The sequence below is a fragment of the Mustela lutreola genome, chromosome 14, assembly GCF_030435805.1.
Source record: "Mustela lutreola isolate mMusLut2 chromosome 14, mMusLut2.pri, whole genome shotgun sequence".
Classification (NCBI taxonomy): domain Eukaryota; kingdom Metazoa; phylum Chordata; class Mammalia; order Carnivora; family Mustelidae; genus Mustela; species Mustela lutreola.
Window position 1 is genome coordinate 62,946,554 of NC_081303.1, and position 20,608 is coordinate 62,967,161.

The 20,608-nt window shown below is 40.7% G+C and overlaps 1 long non-coding RNA gene across 4 annotated transcripts; it reads right to left on the minus strand.

Moving 5' to 3' along the window:
- Positions 1 to 860: 860 nt before the first annotated feature.
- On the minus strand, positions 861 to 17,063 carry LOC131814918 (uncharacterized). 4 transcript variants are annotated; one of them, XR_009347505.1, is made up of 4 exons: positions 16,695 to 17,063; positions 13,374 to 13,962; positions 5,794 to 6,088; positions 861 to 1,281 (listed from the first exon to the last, which is right to left on the minus strand). It is a non-coding gene; the product is annotated as an uncharacterized LOC131814918 (long non-coding RNA). The 4 variants fall into 4 exon arrangements; XR_009347504.1 differs by having other exon boundaries at positions 861 to 2,104; positions 5,233 to 6,088; XR_009347503.1 differs by lacking the exon at positions 861 to 1,281 and having other exon boundaries at positions 2,415 to 6,088; positions 16,695 to 16,835; positions 16,936 to 17,063.
- Between the last annotated feature and the right edge of the window lie 3,545 nt (positions 17,064 to 20,608).

Consider the following 20,608-nt stretch of genomic DNA (forward strand, 5'->3'; position numbering starts at 1 on the left):
GTACTTCATCACTCTATGAACCAACTGGAAACTGCATTTATTTTACATGAAGTCTCATCAGTCAACAGTGCTGTGATTTTCCACTCGTTCTTTGCTTTTATACTCTGTGCACCTAGTTTTGTGTTCACTGCAATCCCCTATCTTTGGGTCCAGTTTGTGTTTACAATTTCCTAGTGGACCATGCTCTATCCTTGAATAGGGCCTTGAGACCCTTCACTAGTGCTCCACTTGATTTGCTAACTTCAGAATTGGAACAGATATGTGGTTCCATTGATTTGGAGAAAATGGCTAGTTTTCTGGAATAAAGCCATCAAGGCAGTCATCCTTGCATGGAAAAAATGGTCGTGTGTTAGTATGGCTTTCTGGGCCAGTTTTATGTGACGAGAAGGAATTGATGCTTGGAGTTAAAGAATTTTTTTTTTTAAATTTTCAAATTTTTATTTATTTGTTTGTTTGTTTATTTTTAACAATTAACTGATTGAGCCATGCAGGAACCCTTGACACCTGAAGGATATTTATGTATATTATGGAACCATGTTTTATGTACGTATGGGACAAATATGCAGTAGCTAGAAAATCATCATTGTCAAACATTTATTTATTTAGTACTTTCATTCATTGTGTGCTTTCTGACATTGAAAGAATTTTGAAAAGTTTACATACTCTATCTGATTTTTTTAAAGGTAAGATGTATAATTTTTTTTTAAATTTTTTATTTTTTATAAACATATTTTTATCCCCAGGGGTACAGGTCTGTGAATCACCAGGTTTACACACTTCACAGCACTCACCAAAGCACATACCCTCCCCAGTGTCCATAATCCCACCCCGTTCTCCCAAACCCCCTCCCCCCAGCAACCCTCAGTTTGTTTTGTGAGATTAAGAGTCACTTATGGTTTGTCTCCCTCCCAATCCCATCTTGTTTCATTGATTCTTCTCCTACCCACTTAAGCCCCCATGTTGCATCACCACTTCCTCATATCAGGGAGATCATATGATAGTTGTCTTTCTCTGCTTGACTTATTTCGCTAAGCATGACACGCTCTAGTTCATGTATAATTTTTTAATTGAAAGATGTGTTACTGAGAACAGAGCTCATTAATAATGCTTGTACATCCTAGGCTTTTAGCTCTGAGGCTCACAGAAGTTTCTCTGGAGTTTAGTGATTTGGAAAACTGTGTTCAAGGCTTGCTGTGTCACGTGCTTCTACAACAGTTGGGTTCCCTTCTATGCTATGGAGTCTGCAAGTTTTCAGATGTCCAGCGCTTGGCACCTGTAAGGCTACAAGGAGGCAGCAGATAAAAATACTCTTTTGCGTTAGCCCTGTGAAATGCAGCTTTAAGTTTTGTCAGCACTGCTCTGCTGCTTATGGGACTGAAACCCATTCCTTTGCTTGTGATCATTTACTATATATACAGAAGCATTTGTGGACAGCAGTCCCAGATGGTGAAGTAAGAACGTTCCTATTGGCAGTACTCTATGAAAGAGGAGACACGTAACACCGAGGACAGACCCAAGAGGCTGACCGCTGCTCACAGGGCATGACAGGGTCACAGTGAAGGGACCACAGGAGACTCACATGGACCTAACTCTGGGTCCCCTCTGAGTGTGCTTGGGCTTTGGTCATGGGTTGGCTCACAGCCAACTGACATCACTTTGGATTATTTCCTCTGGGCCTGAGCTGAAGGGAATCATGGAGCTGGATTTTTGACCCTGAATCCATGCATAATCGGGGGCAACATTCTGGCAAAATATACATCTGTGAAACTTCTTCCTAGTCTTATAAAAAAAAATTAAATGAAATAAAATAAAATAAAATAAAATACACATTTCTATAATCACTTTATCCTTAACATCTTAAAGCCACTATTTGACTAGGTATCCATAAAATGTTAAGTTTGTCTTTTAGAAATAAGTTTTATACATAAAATGTCTCCCTGAGAGGCATATGTGCATGATTATGGGAAAAAAAATGAAATGTTCCAACAAATTCCTCAGTGTGAGCTACAGAGGTGTAACATTAACAGAGAAGTTAGATAGATAACTTCATCATTTGAAGTTTCTGTATAAGGAAGTTAAGACAAGTTTCATCACTCGATGGTATCTGTATGAGGAAGAGAAACAATCAAAGCATTAGCTGTTAAATGTGAGGATTAGTTCTGGGGCCACTGAAATCTAAGCAGTGCAGGTCAACCAAAGAAAATTCCCCAAATGTTTTCATATGATCGAGGCGAATTTCTATTCTATTTCTCCTTAGGCAGAAAATTCGAAGGGGGAAATTCTATGTTTCACATCTTTCTTAGTCATTCAACCAAATATTTTGAATATTTGCTATGTGCAAACAACATACCATACTAGGTATTCCTATACTTCAGTCTTTTCCCTGGGAGCAAAAATCATGATGAGATCATCAGTATTAGGAATAAGATATGCATTTAAAGCTAGAGCAAAATATGAGCAAGTGAAAATTATTATGAGACCATAAAGGTATGTTTAGTAGGTGAAAACAATGGAGGAAAGAAAAGTAAATAATATATGAAAGTTAATGTAATGTAATGAAGAAGGACCAGAATTTACCAGGTTCAAATCTGCATTCTGCCACTGACCCACTGTGTGACGTTAGACAACTCATCTACTCTCATTGTGCCTCACCATGCATATCTGTTAAATGGACATCATGACAAGATCTATCTCATAGAGAGCTTCTGATGATCAGATGAAGGCAGTAATGCATAAGGAGTACCTGACTGGATATCTGGAATGAAATAGCATTTGGTTGTTATGGTAGCTGTTACTACTACTATTACCATTGTCACATTTGACAATGCGATCTAGAAAAAGGTGAATCTCAAATGTGGTTTCATGAGAGAGAGGAAGAGAGATCTAGATGGGTTCAAACACTGAGAGGATAAAACTGAGGATGGAATTTCTACCTGGTAGAAGGTTCGCAAACAAATCCTCAGTCATCTGCACACAGGATCCATTACCTCAGAGCTTTCCTCCTCACATCAGCAGAACCTAAGCATCCCCAGGAATGATGTGTATCTAGCTATTCCAAGAGTCCTGTCAAGGGGTCCATGCAGTGGGTAGTTGGTATCGGATCAGAAGTTGAGACTCTCATTCTAACTGTGGCCCACATGGCGAGTGGCTTGGAGTGGTTTGGAATATGAATTAGGAGGCTCGGGGTTCTAGATCCAAGCTGCAAATCTGTGTGACCACGGCAAATGGCCCTACTTTCCTAGATCTTAGCAGGCTCACTCAACACAACTGTAGGAAACACAGTTCAAGACTCATGGCTGTACAGTTTTGAACTTTACAGTGATTCCTCAGATAATTTGTACCTATTATAAAAACATTGTATTTGTAGTAGAAACCAATAAAATGTATATTGCCAACATAATCGTTTGTTGACAACGATCGCCAAAATTTATTGAATGCTCCCTATGTAGGATATGAGTTAAGCATCTTACAAATATGACCTCAGTTAAATTCATCCTTACAATAATACTGTGAGATTATCATCATTCTGCTCATTTTATAAATACAGAAATGAGGACAAATAAAAGTAAAATACAAGAACAAACACAAATAAATGTCTACCAATAGCCACAATTTTTAAATTCCCTAATGGAAGCTTTCGGTTTTAGTCAGACACCTAGCACACTCTTCCCAACTTCCCTTGCCATAAATTATTGTCTTGGACCCATGTTCTGATCCATGTAATATAAATGAAAAGCTTTGTGTGGCTGTACCAGGGAACTTTCCTTAAAAGACAGTCATGTTCACCCTGTGTCCTTTTTGGGTTTGTTTGGTGGTGGTATTGTCTTTTGTTTGGTTTTTCATTGTTTGTTTTGCCTATCCTGCTGATATGGGCAGGCCAGGTCTGAGGACCCGGAAGAGTTCCTGCAGGACCAGCCAACAGGGTCCCTGGTGAGGCGTGGGATGGAAATCACCAGAAACCAGCAAGAGGTGAGAACAGTTTACTGAAGGTATAGAAAAAGTACAGGTACAGACAGCATGTCTGGGAGATTCAGAAAGGAAAAGAGAGACAGTCTCGTGTTTTTCCAGTGTGTGGGGGAGTTTCACTGAAGATCGTATAGTTCTCTCAGACATCTAGGGACTAGTTAGAACAAAGATGAAGGCTGAGATATTATTCCTTGGAACCAGGGGGTCTTGGTGTTGAGATGTCTAGTGCTGGTGGTTGGGAATACTCATCTGATGGCTTCCTCTCGTCATTCTCACTTGGCCCTTCCTTAGATATTATCTATTCTGAAGAAATCACTAACTCCTCATCCCTTACAAGGAAGACACACCATTTGCATTATAACGTATAACTTTATACGTATAAGGTGAGGATGTGGGTCATGGTAAAAAGAGAATCAGGAAAAGGAGGAAAAATAGGGTTTTATGGAGTCCTTCATTGTCCCTATCTTACTACCAGAAATACGCATATGATGTGAGACCCTAGGTGCCATTTTGAGTCGTAAGGAGAAGGCCCACCCCTTGGGAATGGCAGCACAGTCTCTGAGGTCACTGTGAGGCTGAGCCTCTGTCCCATTCCCTTAATAGCTAAGTCCAGACTTTTAGGGGAGAGAGAAATAGTGATGTTTAATTTCATGCCACACGTATTTTGGGCTAGAATCAAGTCCCACCTCAACTAACATGACTATATTGCACAAGGTCAAACAGCTAGAGAAAGGCAGTGTTGGGATTCTGACTCTGGTTTCCTGGACTAGAGGGGTACGAGCATTGTCATAGTGTTATACTGACCCTGGAATTAGGCCTTTTACTCTATAGTACAAGATATTTAAAATAGGTGTACTTGATCCTGGAATACAGTTGCTACTTTGTTTCCAGTTAGTCTGTCTTTCTAATTACATTTGACTCTGAGTGATATTAAATTGAGTTCTATACCCTAAGCACAAGCATGCAGTTTTTGGCAGCAAGAGAGGGCTCTTAAAAGAGGCCAGTTTGACCTTAAATTTTTGTTGCAAATGCTTGGACCATGTGGATAATGCACACTAAAGCTCTTGAAAAATTAGATTTTCATCACAATGATTTCCATCTGCCTTCTTCATTTGCATGAAGGGAACCATGCCTGAAGGCCTTGCTCTGTGACATTCTGGGGTCTGTATCTGCACTTGAAAGGGGTCTTGCTGGGGGCCCCATGACAATAAAACCACTCAACATTTCTTGGCTATTTTAAAGAAATGGATTTTGGACATCCTTTACCTGCAAGTACCTCAATTCTGCACTTAACATTGTAAATGAGATGACAGGGAGCTGTGTATCTTGTCCTTGAAAATGATGGCAGTGGGGAGGTAGAAGACCATCCTTATTTGTAGGTAACTTGACTTCACTGCTCCACATCCTCAGAGAACTAAATGGAAAAGCTATTAAGTTCATGATGAGTTCATAAGATGGACAGATGGCATACACTCAGAAATACTGGTATTTTCCTGTATCACAGACATCATTATGTGACGTATTGAAAAACTCTTATTCATGTGAGCAATCAAAAACAAAACAAAACAAAGCAATTAAGAAAAAAACATTAAGAATAACCTTAACGATAAATATACTGGACTTGGAGGAAGAAAGCTTCAAATTTTCTGTGAGCTTTTAAGGATGATTGAAATGAATGAAAAGACGCATTACATTCTTCTCTGGGATGCCGGAAGCTTAGGTCTGAGGACCCAAAGGAGGGTCTCACAGAACCAGCCAAGAGGATCCTTGGCTGTGGGCAGGATAGAAGTCAAATGCAAGCCAGCAGGAGCCAAAAGCAGCACTTACTGAAGGTATAGAGACACTGTAGGTACAGACAGAGCGTCTGGGAGACTCAGAAAGGAAAGGAGGGAGTCTTGTCTTTGCTTGGGGCCTGCGGTTTTTATTGATCAGTATGGCCTGTTGCATGTGTCCTCTCAGGCATCCAGGAGCTGGTCAGAATAAGGACAAGGTCCAGGTGTCCATCATAAGTCACTTATTCCCTGCAGTCACGGGGTCTTGGCGTCAAGATGTCTAGCACCAGTGGTCTGGAATATGCACACGAAGGCTTTGCCGGGTCATTCCTTAGATGTTATCTGTTCTGCTGGAAGATTCCAAACAAATCATTAACTCCTTGTCCTTTATGAGGAGGACATACATTAAGGCATGGTAGGGTGGGGGTGTAGGTGCTAGTAAGAACAGAAGCAGGAAAGGGAGCAAAAAGCAGATTTTCATGGAGTCCTTCAGTTTCTTTCTCTCATATGGAACAACCAAATAACGCAAAAAGTGTGAGTTTTTCCAAATTGATTTACAGATTATTCATTCTGATGAAAATTGTATTAGAATATTATGAGTTAGCAAAGTAATTCTTAAGTTCACCTGGCAGAATACATTCATGAAAACAGCTAAGATAATTTTGAGCATTCGGAATAATGAAGGGGATTTTAAAATATGTTTAAAAGGGGATTTAAAAATATGTTATAAAAATAAAATTATTCATGCAATGTGGTATATATAAAAACATACATGGACCAACATTGTAGGTAATAACTCAATAAATGGTAAAAGGTCATGGAAAAATGGAAAGACTAAGAGATCACTCAACAAATGATGTTAGGATATTTTCTCTTTGGAGAAAAGTTAATTTTGATATCAGTCATGCATCTTATATTAAGATAAGTTCTGGATGTACTAAAAATTAGGTGTCGACTTAGGAAAACATAAAAATAGGTGACTATTATGCCAAGTTTCCAGACGTAGATGAATTTCCAAGCCTGAAAGAAGTAAAACAAATAATGGAAGGAAATACGAATAGATCTGACTCTATAAAAACTTATGGCTTTTCCATGTCAAACAAACAATATAGGAGTGAAAGAGAAATGGGAGTTCCAATTCTGGGACAGCATCATGGGGAGCCCTGTGGACCCACTCTCCACTGAACCAAGCGTAACTGGTGAAAATGATACATATAAAAAACCCCAACCATTTCAAGTCTCTGGCAATTGTCCTAAAAACATACAGCAAATGAAGAAATATTTATTCAAGAAAATCTAATCTCAGTAAGAACAGCAAGAGTCTGCCCTTTCTCTCTCTTTCTCTCCTCCTTTCCCAGCTCAGCTTGATGGAAGCTTTACTCTGGGCAGATGGGCCAAAAATACAGGGGTCTCTCTCAGCTCCCAAATGACCAAGAAGCTTGGTACCTTCCCCGGAAGAGCAGGTTACTAGCTTTTCTCATTTTCTTCAACCCTGAGTTGAAGGTTTGAAATTCATGGTTAGGTATACCGTGAATTTAGCGGGGAGACTATCTTTCTCCACCCAGCCCCTCGTACAGGGTGGAGGCTCTAATTCAGATATAGCACGTGGAGAATATTGAAGCCTCAAACCCCCTCAGCCAAACTCACTTGCAGTTGCAAAGAAACAAGATAGAGGAGAAAGCCATGAAGACTAGAGGCTACCATCTGACCCAGTGCCCAGAACAGCGGCTCAGAAATTTCACCAAACGGAAGAGGCAAAACAAGGAGAGCTCTGACGTTTTCCCCAAAGGCATTGATTTTATTTAAAACAGTGTTGGAAAGTTCAAGACTAAAGCACTCTTAAAAATAACGGCTCCTCTTAATTAAGAGCAGTCATGCAAAACCATAGGTCAGTTAGTTCATCAGAGAGAGCCAGAGAGGGAGATAGCAGAGGAGAGCCTTCTTGGGCCCAGAAGAAAACCCAAAGACTGGCATCAAAAAATGCCCTTACTCAAACAACAGAGTAATCAGCCAGCAATTAGTGAGACCTAATAACTGGGTGTGGTACTAAATGAGACTGCTAATCAGAGACTAGGGACAGTCCCTGATTCCAACTAGTTGGGTGGGTTTCCAAAATACTCAAACCATGAATTTAATCTGAAGTAGTATTGATTAGTAATCTCCCTAAACTGTTAACAAAAACCAATGCAAATTCTCCCTGGTAGTATGCATCTTTTCTCTAGACCTCAAGAAATTCTCAAAAATAATTTTTCAGGGTGCCTGGGTGGCTCAGTGGGTTAAAGCCTCTGTCTTCAGCTCAGGCCATGATCCCAGGGTCCTGGGATCGAGCCCCACATCGGGGCTCTCTGCTCAGCAGGGAGGCTGCTTCCTCCTCTCTCTCTGCCTGGCTCCCTGCCTACTTGTGATCTCTGTCTGTCAAATAAATAAATAAAATCTTTTAAATAAATGAGTAACATTATTAAAAAAATAACAATTTTTCAAAGAAACTGAACATCTCACCCTCAGAAATGACTGAACACACCTAATACGCAGATCTGGATTTCTAAATACTATTTCATCCTTAAGAGAGACAGGAAGTAGTAGGAAAATATTTGGTCCCTGGCTTGGAGCAAAGAAAGTGAACATTGTGTCGGAAATATCTTTTTGTGTGAGAAAACCAGAGTATGATGCACTTGAAAAGATCACTGAAGCCAGCTTAGAGGGGCTTCCACCAGTTAAATCAGGAAAAATTTGAGTATCAAAACTTCCCATAGTAATAAACTATATAGTACATTGAATAAGATAATCTGGTCTCCATGTTGATACCAAAAATTATAGATGAGGAAAGTGAGGAAGAAATTTTATTTCCTTTTCTTGTTCATTTGCTTATATTCTATTAACTGCCAGGCAACTAAACAAGAAATAAATGAAACAAGATAGAATTGGGAGGGAGACAAACCATAAGAGACTCCTAATCTCACAAAACAAACTGAGGGTTGCCAGGGGTAGGGGGGTAGGGAGAGGGTAGTTGGGTTATGGACATTGGGGAAGGTATGTGCTGTGGTGAGTGCTGTGAAGTGTGTAAACCTGGTGATTCACAGACCTGTACCCCTGGGGCTAATAATACATTATATGTTAATTAAAAAATTAAAAAAAGAAGAAGAAATGAGAGAATTAGAAAATTACCATTTTTCAAGTTTCATATAAATAATTGTTTTGGGCAAGAATCTTTCAATGGATACTTAAACTACTGAATGTAAGTTGGTTGGGTAATCAGGTAGGTAGTCTCAGAGCATCTTCCTACAGGTTATTTGCTAGAATGTTATAAAAGATACCTTCAGACTGGAGAAATTTGGCAAATGCCACCATACCTGGGTGATCAAAGCTAACATCCCTGAATGTGGGACCCACTGAAATCACGTGCCTTTTGATGAAGGACACAGATCATTATGTCATATTTCTGCCGAACATGCATAACCTGAAACCAACCAAGGGGAAACAACCAGACAAAGGCAAATTGAGGGACATTCAACAACACAATTAGACTTCAGTCTCCCGTGAATTCTGCTTCCTTCTCATCTCTCTTATTCAATAAATCATCTTGTTCCGCTGACTTTCCCTCCTAAATATCACTAGAACTCATTCACTTCTCTCCCTTCTCCCAGTTACATCATGTCACCTAATTGCTAAAACAGTTGCTGGCCATGTTCCCCTTGAATCATGCTTCACAGGTTAGCCTGAGTGATGTGTCTATGGTATAAATCTGATCATGCCACTTCCAGCTAAAATGGTTTCTGTGGCTTTCAGTGGCTATTAGAATAAATGTAGACTCTTAAATCTGTTTAACAAAGCCCATCTTGATTCGGCTTCTGCTTGGCCCTCTAGCTGTATCCCTTGATACTCCTTGGAGCCAGTACCGTACTCTTCCTATTGGCCACATCCCTTCGTTTTCAGGCTGAGATACGTTCTGTCTGGTGCAGGCTTTTAACCCCGTCCTCAATGTTTTCTCTTTCTTCGCTTCCTACCCCAATGCCCTCTTTTTGAGACTAAGCCTTTTCCAAACTTCAGTTTAGGTAGGATTTCTTCTGAGAAGCTTTTCTTTACCCCAGAGCGCTCACCTCACCCCACGTCTCAGGGGTTCCCTCTGCAGGAATCTGATACACCTCATGGGGGTTCAGCCTCTGTACTTAGCATATTGCTTTGTAATTTCTTCTAGAAAGTCTAGTAGCCTGTAAACCTCACAGGACAGGGACTGAATCTATCTCTTTCACTGTTTTATTAACCAGGGTCCAACACAGTATCTGGGACATAGAATTTTGATTGAATGAATGGACAATATGCAGAAGAAAGGACATTGACAAAATAGTGAATGTTCTAAGTATATATGCTGTGTCATACTAGCCTCAGCAGTTGATATCTCAAGATGATATTTAAGGGCTGAGGAGTAACTTTCTATTAAAAAAATATTGTCTGTGCCTGGCTCTATGCTACTCAATATCATCCTTCAACAATAGAAACCTGGGCTCCTTGGAGAAGTGGCTGGTTCCAGGATTGGAACAGAAAAATGTAAGATAAGCCTGGAATATTCTATAAAGCCTGAATGCAAGGACGTGCCCAAGAGAAAAGAAAAATGAGATCATGTTGAAAAGACACGGGGGATCTGTGTCTGAAGGAGATCCTGTTGGCCAAAGCTGGAACAATTTGAACAAAAGAATAAATACTATGGAATTATAGTCCCCCAAATAAAATAAATGCCCACAATTCCATACTGATATCAACTAATTGAATATGCAAATACATGGGGGAGAAGATATCTTACAGAAGATTCTTACAGAAAAATTATGATCAGTACATATAGGAAGAGTGATGGAAATAGAAGTTACCATTAGGTAAACATCACAGTAATAATTGTTGCAGGAAAGAGCCCTCAGTAGGTCCTAAGAACAATGGACAAATGTTTAAGGAGGAACAGAATATTTGAATAGCATCACAATACTGTCCCCAAGATATTTATTCATTACAAAGGAAAAAATAGTGAATTCATAGTTGAGAAACCTGGCAGATACCATTTAAACCAAATGATCAAGCTGGATACAACCAGTCATAAGATATGTAGACATTGCATACCCACAGATAGCATACACTGGGGAGCACAGAACATCACCTATGTGGTGTCTTTGTCAAAGATGCCTCACTTCAACCTGACCATGAGAAAATATCAAACAGAAATTGAGGGGCATTCTATTAAACAACTTTTTAAAAAGTCTTCAGTGTCATAAAGGACAAGGACTAAAGGAGACGTGCAGCCTGGAGAAGACTACGGAAACATGACAACCAAATGCAATTCTGTATCTTGTGTTGGAATCTGGAGGAGACAAAATGAGTGGGAAGCCGATGAGTGGGAAGCTACGTTCAAATAAAGTCTGGTAAAGTTCAAAGAGGTAGGTTAATAGAAGAGGGAAAAGGGTTGTCCTAGCAACCAGATTCTTATGGAAGAAAGCAACTATTTGCAAACACCTTAAAACTGTAAGGGGTATGAAATAAAACCCAATATTCAAGGTTTTGAAATGTCTATCCACTTTTTTTTTTTTTTTTTTTTTCTAAATTGAAGCAAATCCTTTATGGTGCCTGGCACTTGCCAAAGTGCTGGGAAGTCTAACAATAGTCTTTATTTTCTCTCTTCTTTGAACTCTATTAGTACCCGTGGCTTGTGCAGTTTAGGTTCTCCATATGGATTGACTTTTTAGGGACTGACTACAGGTCCTTCTGCCTGCCACACCATCCTACTGCCTTGTGCTATTTCCCCAGCCTTGGTCAGGTCTGGGGTGTTTAGAGAAGTGCTCACCTCTGAGGCTTGGTTAGCTCATGGGGTACAGAAATCCTTCCTTGCCAGCTCCGCAGGACTCATGGGAACATGTCATCATAAGGCTACTTGGGTCTGGGCCTCTGGGTACAAGTGAGCCTATAAACTGTACACTGAACATTTGCTTCACCCTCCTCCCTACTCCCCGCCATGTCTTCTCCTCTTCGGAAGGATCCCCTTAGGCCAAGGCCACTTGCCTCCAGCACAGCCTCCAACTTCCCTTCTTTGTAGATTCTCAGCCAGGTTGTGTGTGTGTGTGTGTGTGTGTGTGTGTTGGTAAGGGGGGACATGAAGATTAATTTTATGTGTCAACATGACTAGACCACAAGGTGCTCAGAAGTTTCATTAAACATTATTCTGGATGTGTCTATGTGGGTGTTTCTGGAGGAGACTACATTTGAACTGGTAAACTGAGGAAAGCACGTTACCCTCCCTAAGGTGGGTGGACCTCACCCAGTCCACGGGGATCCTAGCTAGAACAGAAGTCAGAGTAAGAGAGAACGCATTCTCTCTGCCTGAGTCTTTTGGAGCTGAGACAACAGCTTTTTCTTGCACTTGCACTGAAACTTAAACCAGAACTTCCTTGAGTCTCTGATTTAGGAATGAGGAAACTTGGGATTCATCAGCCTCCATAGCCACGTGAGCCGATTCCTTACCATATGTCCCTTTCTCAACATATACACACATCCTATTGGTTCTGTTTCTCGGAGAACCCATGCTAATAGGAGATGTTTCCAGGATGGGCTCTGTCCTCATTAAATTAAAAAAACTCTATCAAGTGCCCATTGAGCTTAAGTTCCCAGAGCTCTGGAACATGGAACGGTCTTTCTCATGAGGAAAATATATTTCAAATTTTAATTTAATTTTAAATTACGAAGTACAGTCTAACATGCACAAAGGAAAGAGAATACTATAACAACACCCATTTAAAATGTTAATATTTGGGGCGCCTGGGTGGCTCAGTGGGTTAAGCCACTGCCCTCGGCTCAGGTCATGATCTCAGGGTCCTGGGATCGAGTCCCGCATCAGGCTCTCCGCTCAGCAGGGAGCCTGCTTCCTCCTCTCTCTCTCTCTGCCTGCCTCTCTGCCTACTTGTAATCTCTGTCTGTCAAATAAATAAATAAAAAATCTTAAAAAAAAAAAATAAAATGTTAATATTTGCTTTAGTAGACAATTTCTTATTCATTCTTTTGACAACCAGCAAACATCAACCAAACATGAAGTAATTAAATAATAATATATTGCTTTGCCATAGCAGCTTTCCCTTCCATGTGCATGACTTTATTTTATTCTCACGAATTAAAACACACACACACACACATTCACAAAAGAACTAGATTGAAAAATACTTTGAAGTTATTATATTTGAAAGAACTTGAAAGTCACAAATGGTATTTCTTTTCAAAATAATATTAACTCAGATTTCTCAAATTCACCTTCTCACTAATTAATGAAGGGTTTGGTTTTTTTTGTTGTTTTGTTTTGTTCTTTTTTTTTTTTTTTTTTTGTCCAAATCCAGAGCCTGGAGGGAGTTCTCTCTATGACTCACTTCCTGTACCTTAAATGCTCTGAAGAGATTATTTGAATTGATATATTTTAGTCACAGAAAGATCAGTGTAACAATTTATTCAGGGACTGGTGTCACTTTGCCCACATGTCTCCTGCATTTTTGGAAAGAGCTTGTCTTCGATGAGGTGTAGTTTGAAAGAAAAACACCCAAAGCATCCCGTGACTAAGACTGAGCACATTTCAACTTTTTCCCCTAAATGAACAAGTGAAGTCAGTTTACTCACCAAAATATGATCAACTCTATCCGACACCTTGTTCTGATATTTTGAAGTGGATTGACCCAACGATTTGACAAAGACGACTGGCTCCACTTCATTAAAATGATTAATGTGTGTGGGTCCGGGCACAGCCACAGCCCTGCTGTTTCCGTCCCTCTGATGCGGCAGGGGGAGCCTTGGTCAGAAGCAGTGAATACACCTCAGACATTTCTCTTGGTGTCACCAACTCCAGAGAGAGAACCTTTCTTTGAGGTTGATGAAAGTAAGAAGAGTGATTTCCTGAACCCACAGTACTTGGCTGTGTGTTATCTGGAGCAAAACCTTATTTATAACTCAGATCTGTTCCCTTTGATGTCCCAAACCATGGTGACTGTAAGGTTCCTACTGGGTTGACTAACGTCTTGGAATCTTGTCAGTCTTCAATTGTGGGAGAAAGGCAGGAGGTTTCCCGTACTCCATAAACATTCTTTCCTCTTCCTGGGCTTCATTTATAAAACCCACACAATACTCCTGTGGTGGTTGATTGTATGGGTCGATTGTATGTGGGCTAAGCTATGGTGCCCAGATGTTTGGTCAAATAGCGGTCTAGATGTTGCTGTGGAGGGAATTTGTAGATATGATTACCGCTTACAATCAGTTGACCTTAAGCAGAAGAGAGTACACTCTCTGATGGGGTTGACCTCATCCAATCAGATGAAGGCTGTAGAAGCAAAAGCAGTTTTCCTGAAGGGAAAAAAAATCTGCCTCAATACTGCAACATAAAATCTTGCCTGCATTTCAAGCTTTCTGTCTGTCCTTGTAGATTTCAGACTTGCCAGCCCACATAATAATGTGAGCCAATTCCTTAAAATAATTTTTTTTTACTTAATATAAATATCTATCCATAAGTGGATATACAGATAAATAGATGATTGATGGATGCCAGACAGATAACCTGTACATGTACCGTCTCTCTCCATCTCTTTTTCTCTCCTGTTCATTCTGTTTCTCTGGAGAACCCCAACTAACACAACTCATTAAAGGCTTTTTTCTTTTTCTTTTTTTTTTCTTTTCTTTCTCTTCCTTTTTACCCATCCCCCCTTCCTTCTGCTTCTTTTTCTTAAGGCTGGAGTCATCATTCCCAGCTTGGACTCCCATCAAGAAACATGACTGCTCACAGTCATGCCCACCATACCCTAGGAGCTGGCACCAAGGAGATGGAAGAGAGAAGAGTTGTCTCCTGGGGTAATACCTGAGAACCCCAGCAGTTCTTCAGCAGACCCCTGAGCACCAGGGGGGCTATGAGGAGGCCAGGTCCAGGCCATCACTGGGCTCCTTTCACCCCTCCCAGAGGACGACCTCAGCTGCCCACCCCAGCCCAATTCCAGTACTTTCCTTATAGTTTTTACATTTTTGAGATTTTAAAAATAGTCACTATTTTTCAAAATTTTTAAATAAATTGCTTTGGTCTTGAGAAAACTGTGAAGCCAAATCATGAATCCTTGAAAAGAAGAGATTATATGGAAATGTGTTCAGAACTCTGTTGTGTTAGCAAGGAAGAGATGTCAACACTATGCTGGATAATCAATTTTTCTTGGTTGTTCTTCTGGTCTTAGTTATAATACAATGGAAATTATTCTCATAAGTGTGTAACCTCTTTAGTTGCAGTTTTTGAATATGCTACTTTTTTCCCAGAATATTTTTTTTTATTCCAAATTAGGCTATTTTGAAGAGTACATTTGAATGTGAGAATAGATATTTTAATCTGGAAGCATTTATTATAAACACATATTGGTACAGCAAATGGCTCCCATTCAAGGAGCAAGCACTGTCCGTATCACTTTTGCCTCTGTTGACGTTCTGTTTGAGACAGAATGGAGTGCTTATTGAAGCATTGCATCAGTCAACCAGCATTTCCATGGTGTCTCTGAGACAGTTTTGTATACGATATAGACAGGCTTACAAATGGAAAAGCCATTCATCTAGCATCTACTGAAATTTCAGTTTGGTTCTTTTTGTCCATTCATCACTAAACAATCAATTTTAGGATTTTCTTTAAGACACTGGTTAGACTGAACTGGTTGGATGAGTGTCATGCAAGACCCAGTTTAATTTCCTAAATATCGTAGCGTCAGAACGGCCACGTACATTTGCTGCTGATGAATTCTAGACATTTCTGTGTCTAAAAAAGAACATAAACCAAACACCCCCATTCTCAGCTGCCTAACAATAAGTAAGTTAGCGTGTGATGCCTGTGACTTCAACTTTAAAAATTTATGGTGTCTCTATTTATTCTTGTCAATTTTAAAAGTTAATGCAACTTCTTGAAAAATCGTTGAAGGGCAATGGGGTAAAACATGGGTTTGTCTCGTGGTCGAAATGTGAGATTTGCTCATATACAAAATCAAAACGGATCATAAAACAGCCACTGAAACCTTTTGCCAATTGTCTGTAAAAGGAGACCCCCAATGACCTACAGCAGGAATATAGATGCAAAGTTGTACTTTGCTTCATGCCCTAGGGAGGTTTTTGGCTTTAAGATTTTGTCTCCTTGCTGCCAAATGCTAAAGCCAAGTGCATTGCTAAAGCTTTAGACACATTTTCATCAATAAAATTTCTTATAAAACAGATCCTGCAAATGCTGAACTTATCTGCCAAATAGCCAATTAATTATTTTACATCCTTGTTGAACAATGAAATAATTTATGATGGGTAAAGCTTTTACCATCACAAATTAGTGTTCTGGAAACCACAAGGCCTAGCTTTCAATTAGCAGGAGGCATCACAATTAGGGATGAAAAGGAGTAACACTGTGTGTTGGAAATTCTCCCTGTAGAGAAATAAAACTCCCGAGGAACAATCACCCAACTAATCTGAGAGAGTTGGGTTTTTAGAAAAGCAGATCCTTGTTAAAGGAAAAAGTTCAAACACTGCTCAGATGCTTAGACCCCTGTCTTTCCCCTCCCTGATGGCTCTTTCATTTCATAGATTATAGCTATTGAATTTGGACCCTACTTGCCCACCATGCATTACTGTGTGTTAATCCCAATTCAGACAGCCAGTAAGTTCACTCCATCACCGACAGTCACAATTTCCTGCTTTGGGTCAGTCAGGAATGGTGCCTCCAATTCTAGGAATTTTCCAGAGAATAGGAACATCTAGGCCAAAATAGCACGCACACAGTTACCTTATTTGTCAAGATTAGGCCAGATCTGGCATAGACGGAGAGGCCCTATAGGAAAGCATGTTCCAGATTTCAGATGACTGATTTGGTTCTCAATGCAAGCCATTTGCAGATGATAATGTCCAACCCAATGGGCTCTGTAAGTAAGCACCATATTTGCTTACCTAACCAGGTGAAATCAACATCCCGCCGGGATATGTAAGTAGGCAGTTGGGGCATGGAACCAGGAGCTGTCTCTCAGGATACAGTCCAGAGAATAGGGCGGCTGGAATGATCTTCATTCATGGCTGAAATTCTTGATCCTCCTGGGGGTTTAAGCAGAAAGAGGTGAGGAGAAAATGTGAAATCTCTTGTAACCACTTCAAATGATATAATTGGATGAAGATTGAAATTGGGAAGCTTGACCTGTCTCCTTGAGAGTCTCAGTCTCCCCAGTATTGTCTGTGGGTGTTCTTACTTCCAAAAATTAACAATTTCCAGAAAGTGAACTTGGTCCCCTAGAAAACACCCACTCTCGGCTTGCTTTGCATGAATAGAAATCCCCTGAGCTGTGGATTTTGACCTTGGAGTCATAGGGGCGGCTCCTGTTGGAATTCCTGGAAGCCACATATTTACATCAGTGAAAAAAATTTGGCTTAGCCTTTTCCTCTTTACCCAGTCCAGGATGAAATCCCATCCTTTCAGAAACTTGTAAGTGAAAAATGTTGGCAGGTCTTAGTATATGTGTTCAACACTTGTACCTTCTCCTGTCCCATGTGAATGGATGTTCAACTCTGGTGCTGGGCATGTTTTCTATCTCTGTGTTGTTAGCCAAGGCAAAGGCATTCCTTCTTCACAATGGGACCCAACAAAGGCTCCCCAAAGGAACGTTAGTATAGCTTTTTCTTTGGTACCAACCCATTATCTGTGATACCCTTACTTGAAGTTGGTCCAAGATAGGAAAGAAATGTGTATTTGCAAGGAAGATGAATGAGGTAGGCTCTAACTTTTTTTTCCTAATTTTTAAATTTTTTTAATAACTTCCTTGACAAAAAGGATTTTTGTTTTACTAGTAGAGTAACTGACGATTCCCTTCATAGCATACCCCTTTACTGCTTAATTCCTATGATTCCAATTCCTCCAGCTCTGATTTCCAGAAAAGTCTTCAGAAACACACCTATGATGGATCAATTACTAGCAAGCATTCTTTATAGAGACAGCCATAAAGTGCTTGAAACAAATTGTTCCTAAAAATATGATTGAAATTCAACTGTCTGACAGACAAAACCAAACAAAACAATAAATTACATATTATTAGCAGATTGTGTTCCCAGAGAAATAAAAACGTGATAAATCACCAATAGGTTTCAAGCACTACCTCCCTAGCCCCAGACCATCCCTAGGTTGATGAGAACCTTTTTCTGGTGGGAGGGGGCTTCTGCACACTGGGGCTGATTTTCCCCTGGGTCTGTGAAGTTAATCCAAGCACCAGCACAGCAGAGGCGGGGACTCACTTTGGAAGAGTCCTCTGCCTGAGAAGCCCCACCCTCCACCCTCTGACCACCGTAGGAAGTTTGAGTGTGGTTTTAGCCCTTTGGGGCACAGACGCCTGCTTAAGAAGGATTTCTAGCTACTGCTTGTCAGAGGGTGGGGCTGAGCCAAGAAACAGAGGCAGAAAGGAGGTTGAGGGGTCTCCCACGAGGGTTTGGTAACTGTGATAAATAAGACCGCTACCTTAAGATCCTGCTGCCTTCATTTGCTGAAATTGGGGCTCCCTCTTCCACAAACACACACGCACTATGTTTTGGTATCGTGTTAGCAGAGGCTGAAAACTAATATGTAATTAATTATAAAATGTGTTTGTCTCCTAAAAGATCATAAGCATCTTTTCTTGCAGTATGATGAAAGAGAAGGCTGAGGGCTTTATCTCTTAGACTCTCAGGCCTGATTGTATCATTCACTGAGTTTGACGACTCTGGGCAAGTCTTTTAATCTCTGGGAGTCCCAGTTTTCTCATCCTTATTGTGAGGAAGGTCATTCCTACCTCAATGGATTGTTAAGAGATGATGTGTGGGAAAGCACCTAGTGTATGTAATTCCTGGAACATCGTACTGCCTAAAAATAAATACTGAGTCTGGCAAGCTTGTATTACCAAAGGGCATTTAAAAAATGTTTTTTTCTTTTGTTCAAGATGGTGAGTTAACTTTCAGATATTCGCTTTGTTCCATATCTTATTGTGTGTATGAGTGGAAGGTAGGGAAGAAGGAAAAAGATGACAAAAATCCAACAATGCCTCTTGAGAGATTTTTTCTTTTTCCTTTTTGGTTATTTACTTTATTTCCAGGAAGCATCAGGTCTTTATCTTTATCCCATTCTCTCCTAGAACCTTGTATTGCAAAGCCTCTGAGAGGTAGGAACTCTTTGTTTTAAAGATGTTTTTCCCCAGTTCAGCCTATAAAGGTGCCTACCTCTGAGAGACACCCATAGCTACATGGCTCTGGGAGGAAACGTTTCTGAGGTAAATGCCAAGGTGGTTGGACCTGACACAGAGCCCACCCCAGGTCTTCCAGGGCCTGAGCAAGGAACAAAAGAGATCCAAGAGTTTCCAACAAGGGGCATGGAAGACAGCCATTGCTCAGAGTGTTAAGAAATGGGGGTGTTCTCCAGGGAGGACGCAGGGCAGTGGGAGGTGACTCTGTGGGCAGAGGGCCTGGGCCGAACCACTCAGTTGCAAAACAAGTGGGAGCTGCACTCCGGCACTGGGCACAAGGGTGTCAGCGGCCCTGAGAGGCTTCCTCCAGCATCGGGAACAACAAAGCTCTGACTGGGCTTAGCAAACCAGACCTGTCCCAAACAACGACGTGAAGGTCATTAGAAGGATAAGAAAGCCCTTTTTAATGGTCATTATGTCCTTCTTGAAGAGAAGGTAATTTAATATAGAACAGTCATCTCCCTGGGCCCCAGCTGTCTCCTGGAGTGAGTTGCTGGGAAGGCTGTGGGCGTAGTGCAGGATGACAAAGAAAGGTGCTGGGACTGATCACCATCACTTCTATTTTAAATCAGCGCGGCTCAGGGGGTGCCTGGGTGGCTCAGTGGGTTAAGGCCTCTGCCTTCGGCTCAGGTCATGATCCCAGGGTCCTGGGATCGAGCCCCGCATCGGACTCTTCTGCTGGGCAGGGAGCCTGCTTCCTCCTCTCTCTCTGCTTGGCTCTCTGCCTGCTTGTGATCTGTTTGTCAAATAAATAAATAAAATATTTAAATCAGTCCGGCTCAGTCCCGCTGGGAAAACTGAACTCCTTCGGGCTTCAGTAATCTCATTTATAATCAGTACCTTATTGTGATAAATCTATACCTTTAACACAAAGCCTCACAAAGTAGACCCGCATGAAGACACCTACACAATGAGATCATGAGCTTGTAATGAAAAGACATACTGTTTTCTAGGGCTGAATAATCTGCAGGAATCTTCTCTTCCTTGGTAATTAAGTGTAAGCTTTATCAGGTAGGAAGTTTTGCACGTTGTGTTCGGGAAACTGATCCACTGTCTGGACTAGAATTTGGAACATAGATGCTGAGTAAATATTTGTTGAATTTTTAGTAAGGTTTTAGTAATTAACAGGCTAAGGGAGAATTTTTTTTAAAAAATGACACATGTTTGAGAAAGGCAAATGGAGGAAAAAACTGAAGTATTGTAATTTTTTTTCTTTTAAATCATTTTTATTCGAGTATAATAATTCATGTTGAGTAAAATGCAACCTTCTTTCTTTTTTTTTTTAGATTTTATTTATTTATTTATTTATTTATTTATTTGAGAGAGAGTGGGAGAGAGTATGAGAGGGGAGACAGTCAGAGGGAGAAGCAGACCCTCCCTGCAGAGCGGGGAGCCCTATGCAGGACTGCATCCCGGGACTCTGGGACCATGACCTGCAGTGGCTTAACCAATTGAGCCACCCAGGAGCCCAGAAATGCAGCCTTCTCACGTTAATGTGTGATGGGTGTTGCCACATAGACCCTAGTGTAACCACCAACCCAATCAGGATGTGGAGCAATTTTATTTCTTCAGAAAGTTTCCTCTAGGGACGCCTGGGTGGCTCAGTGC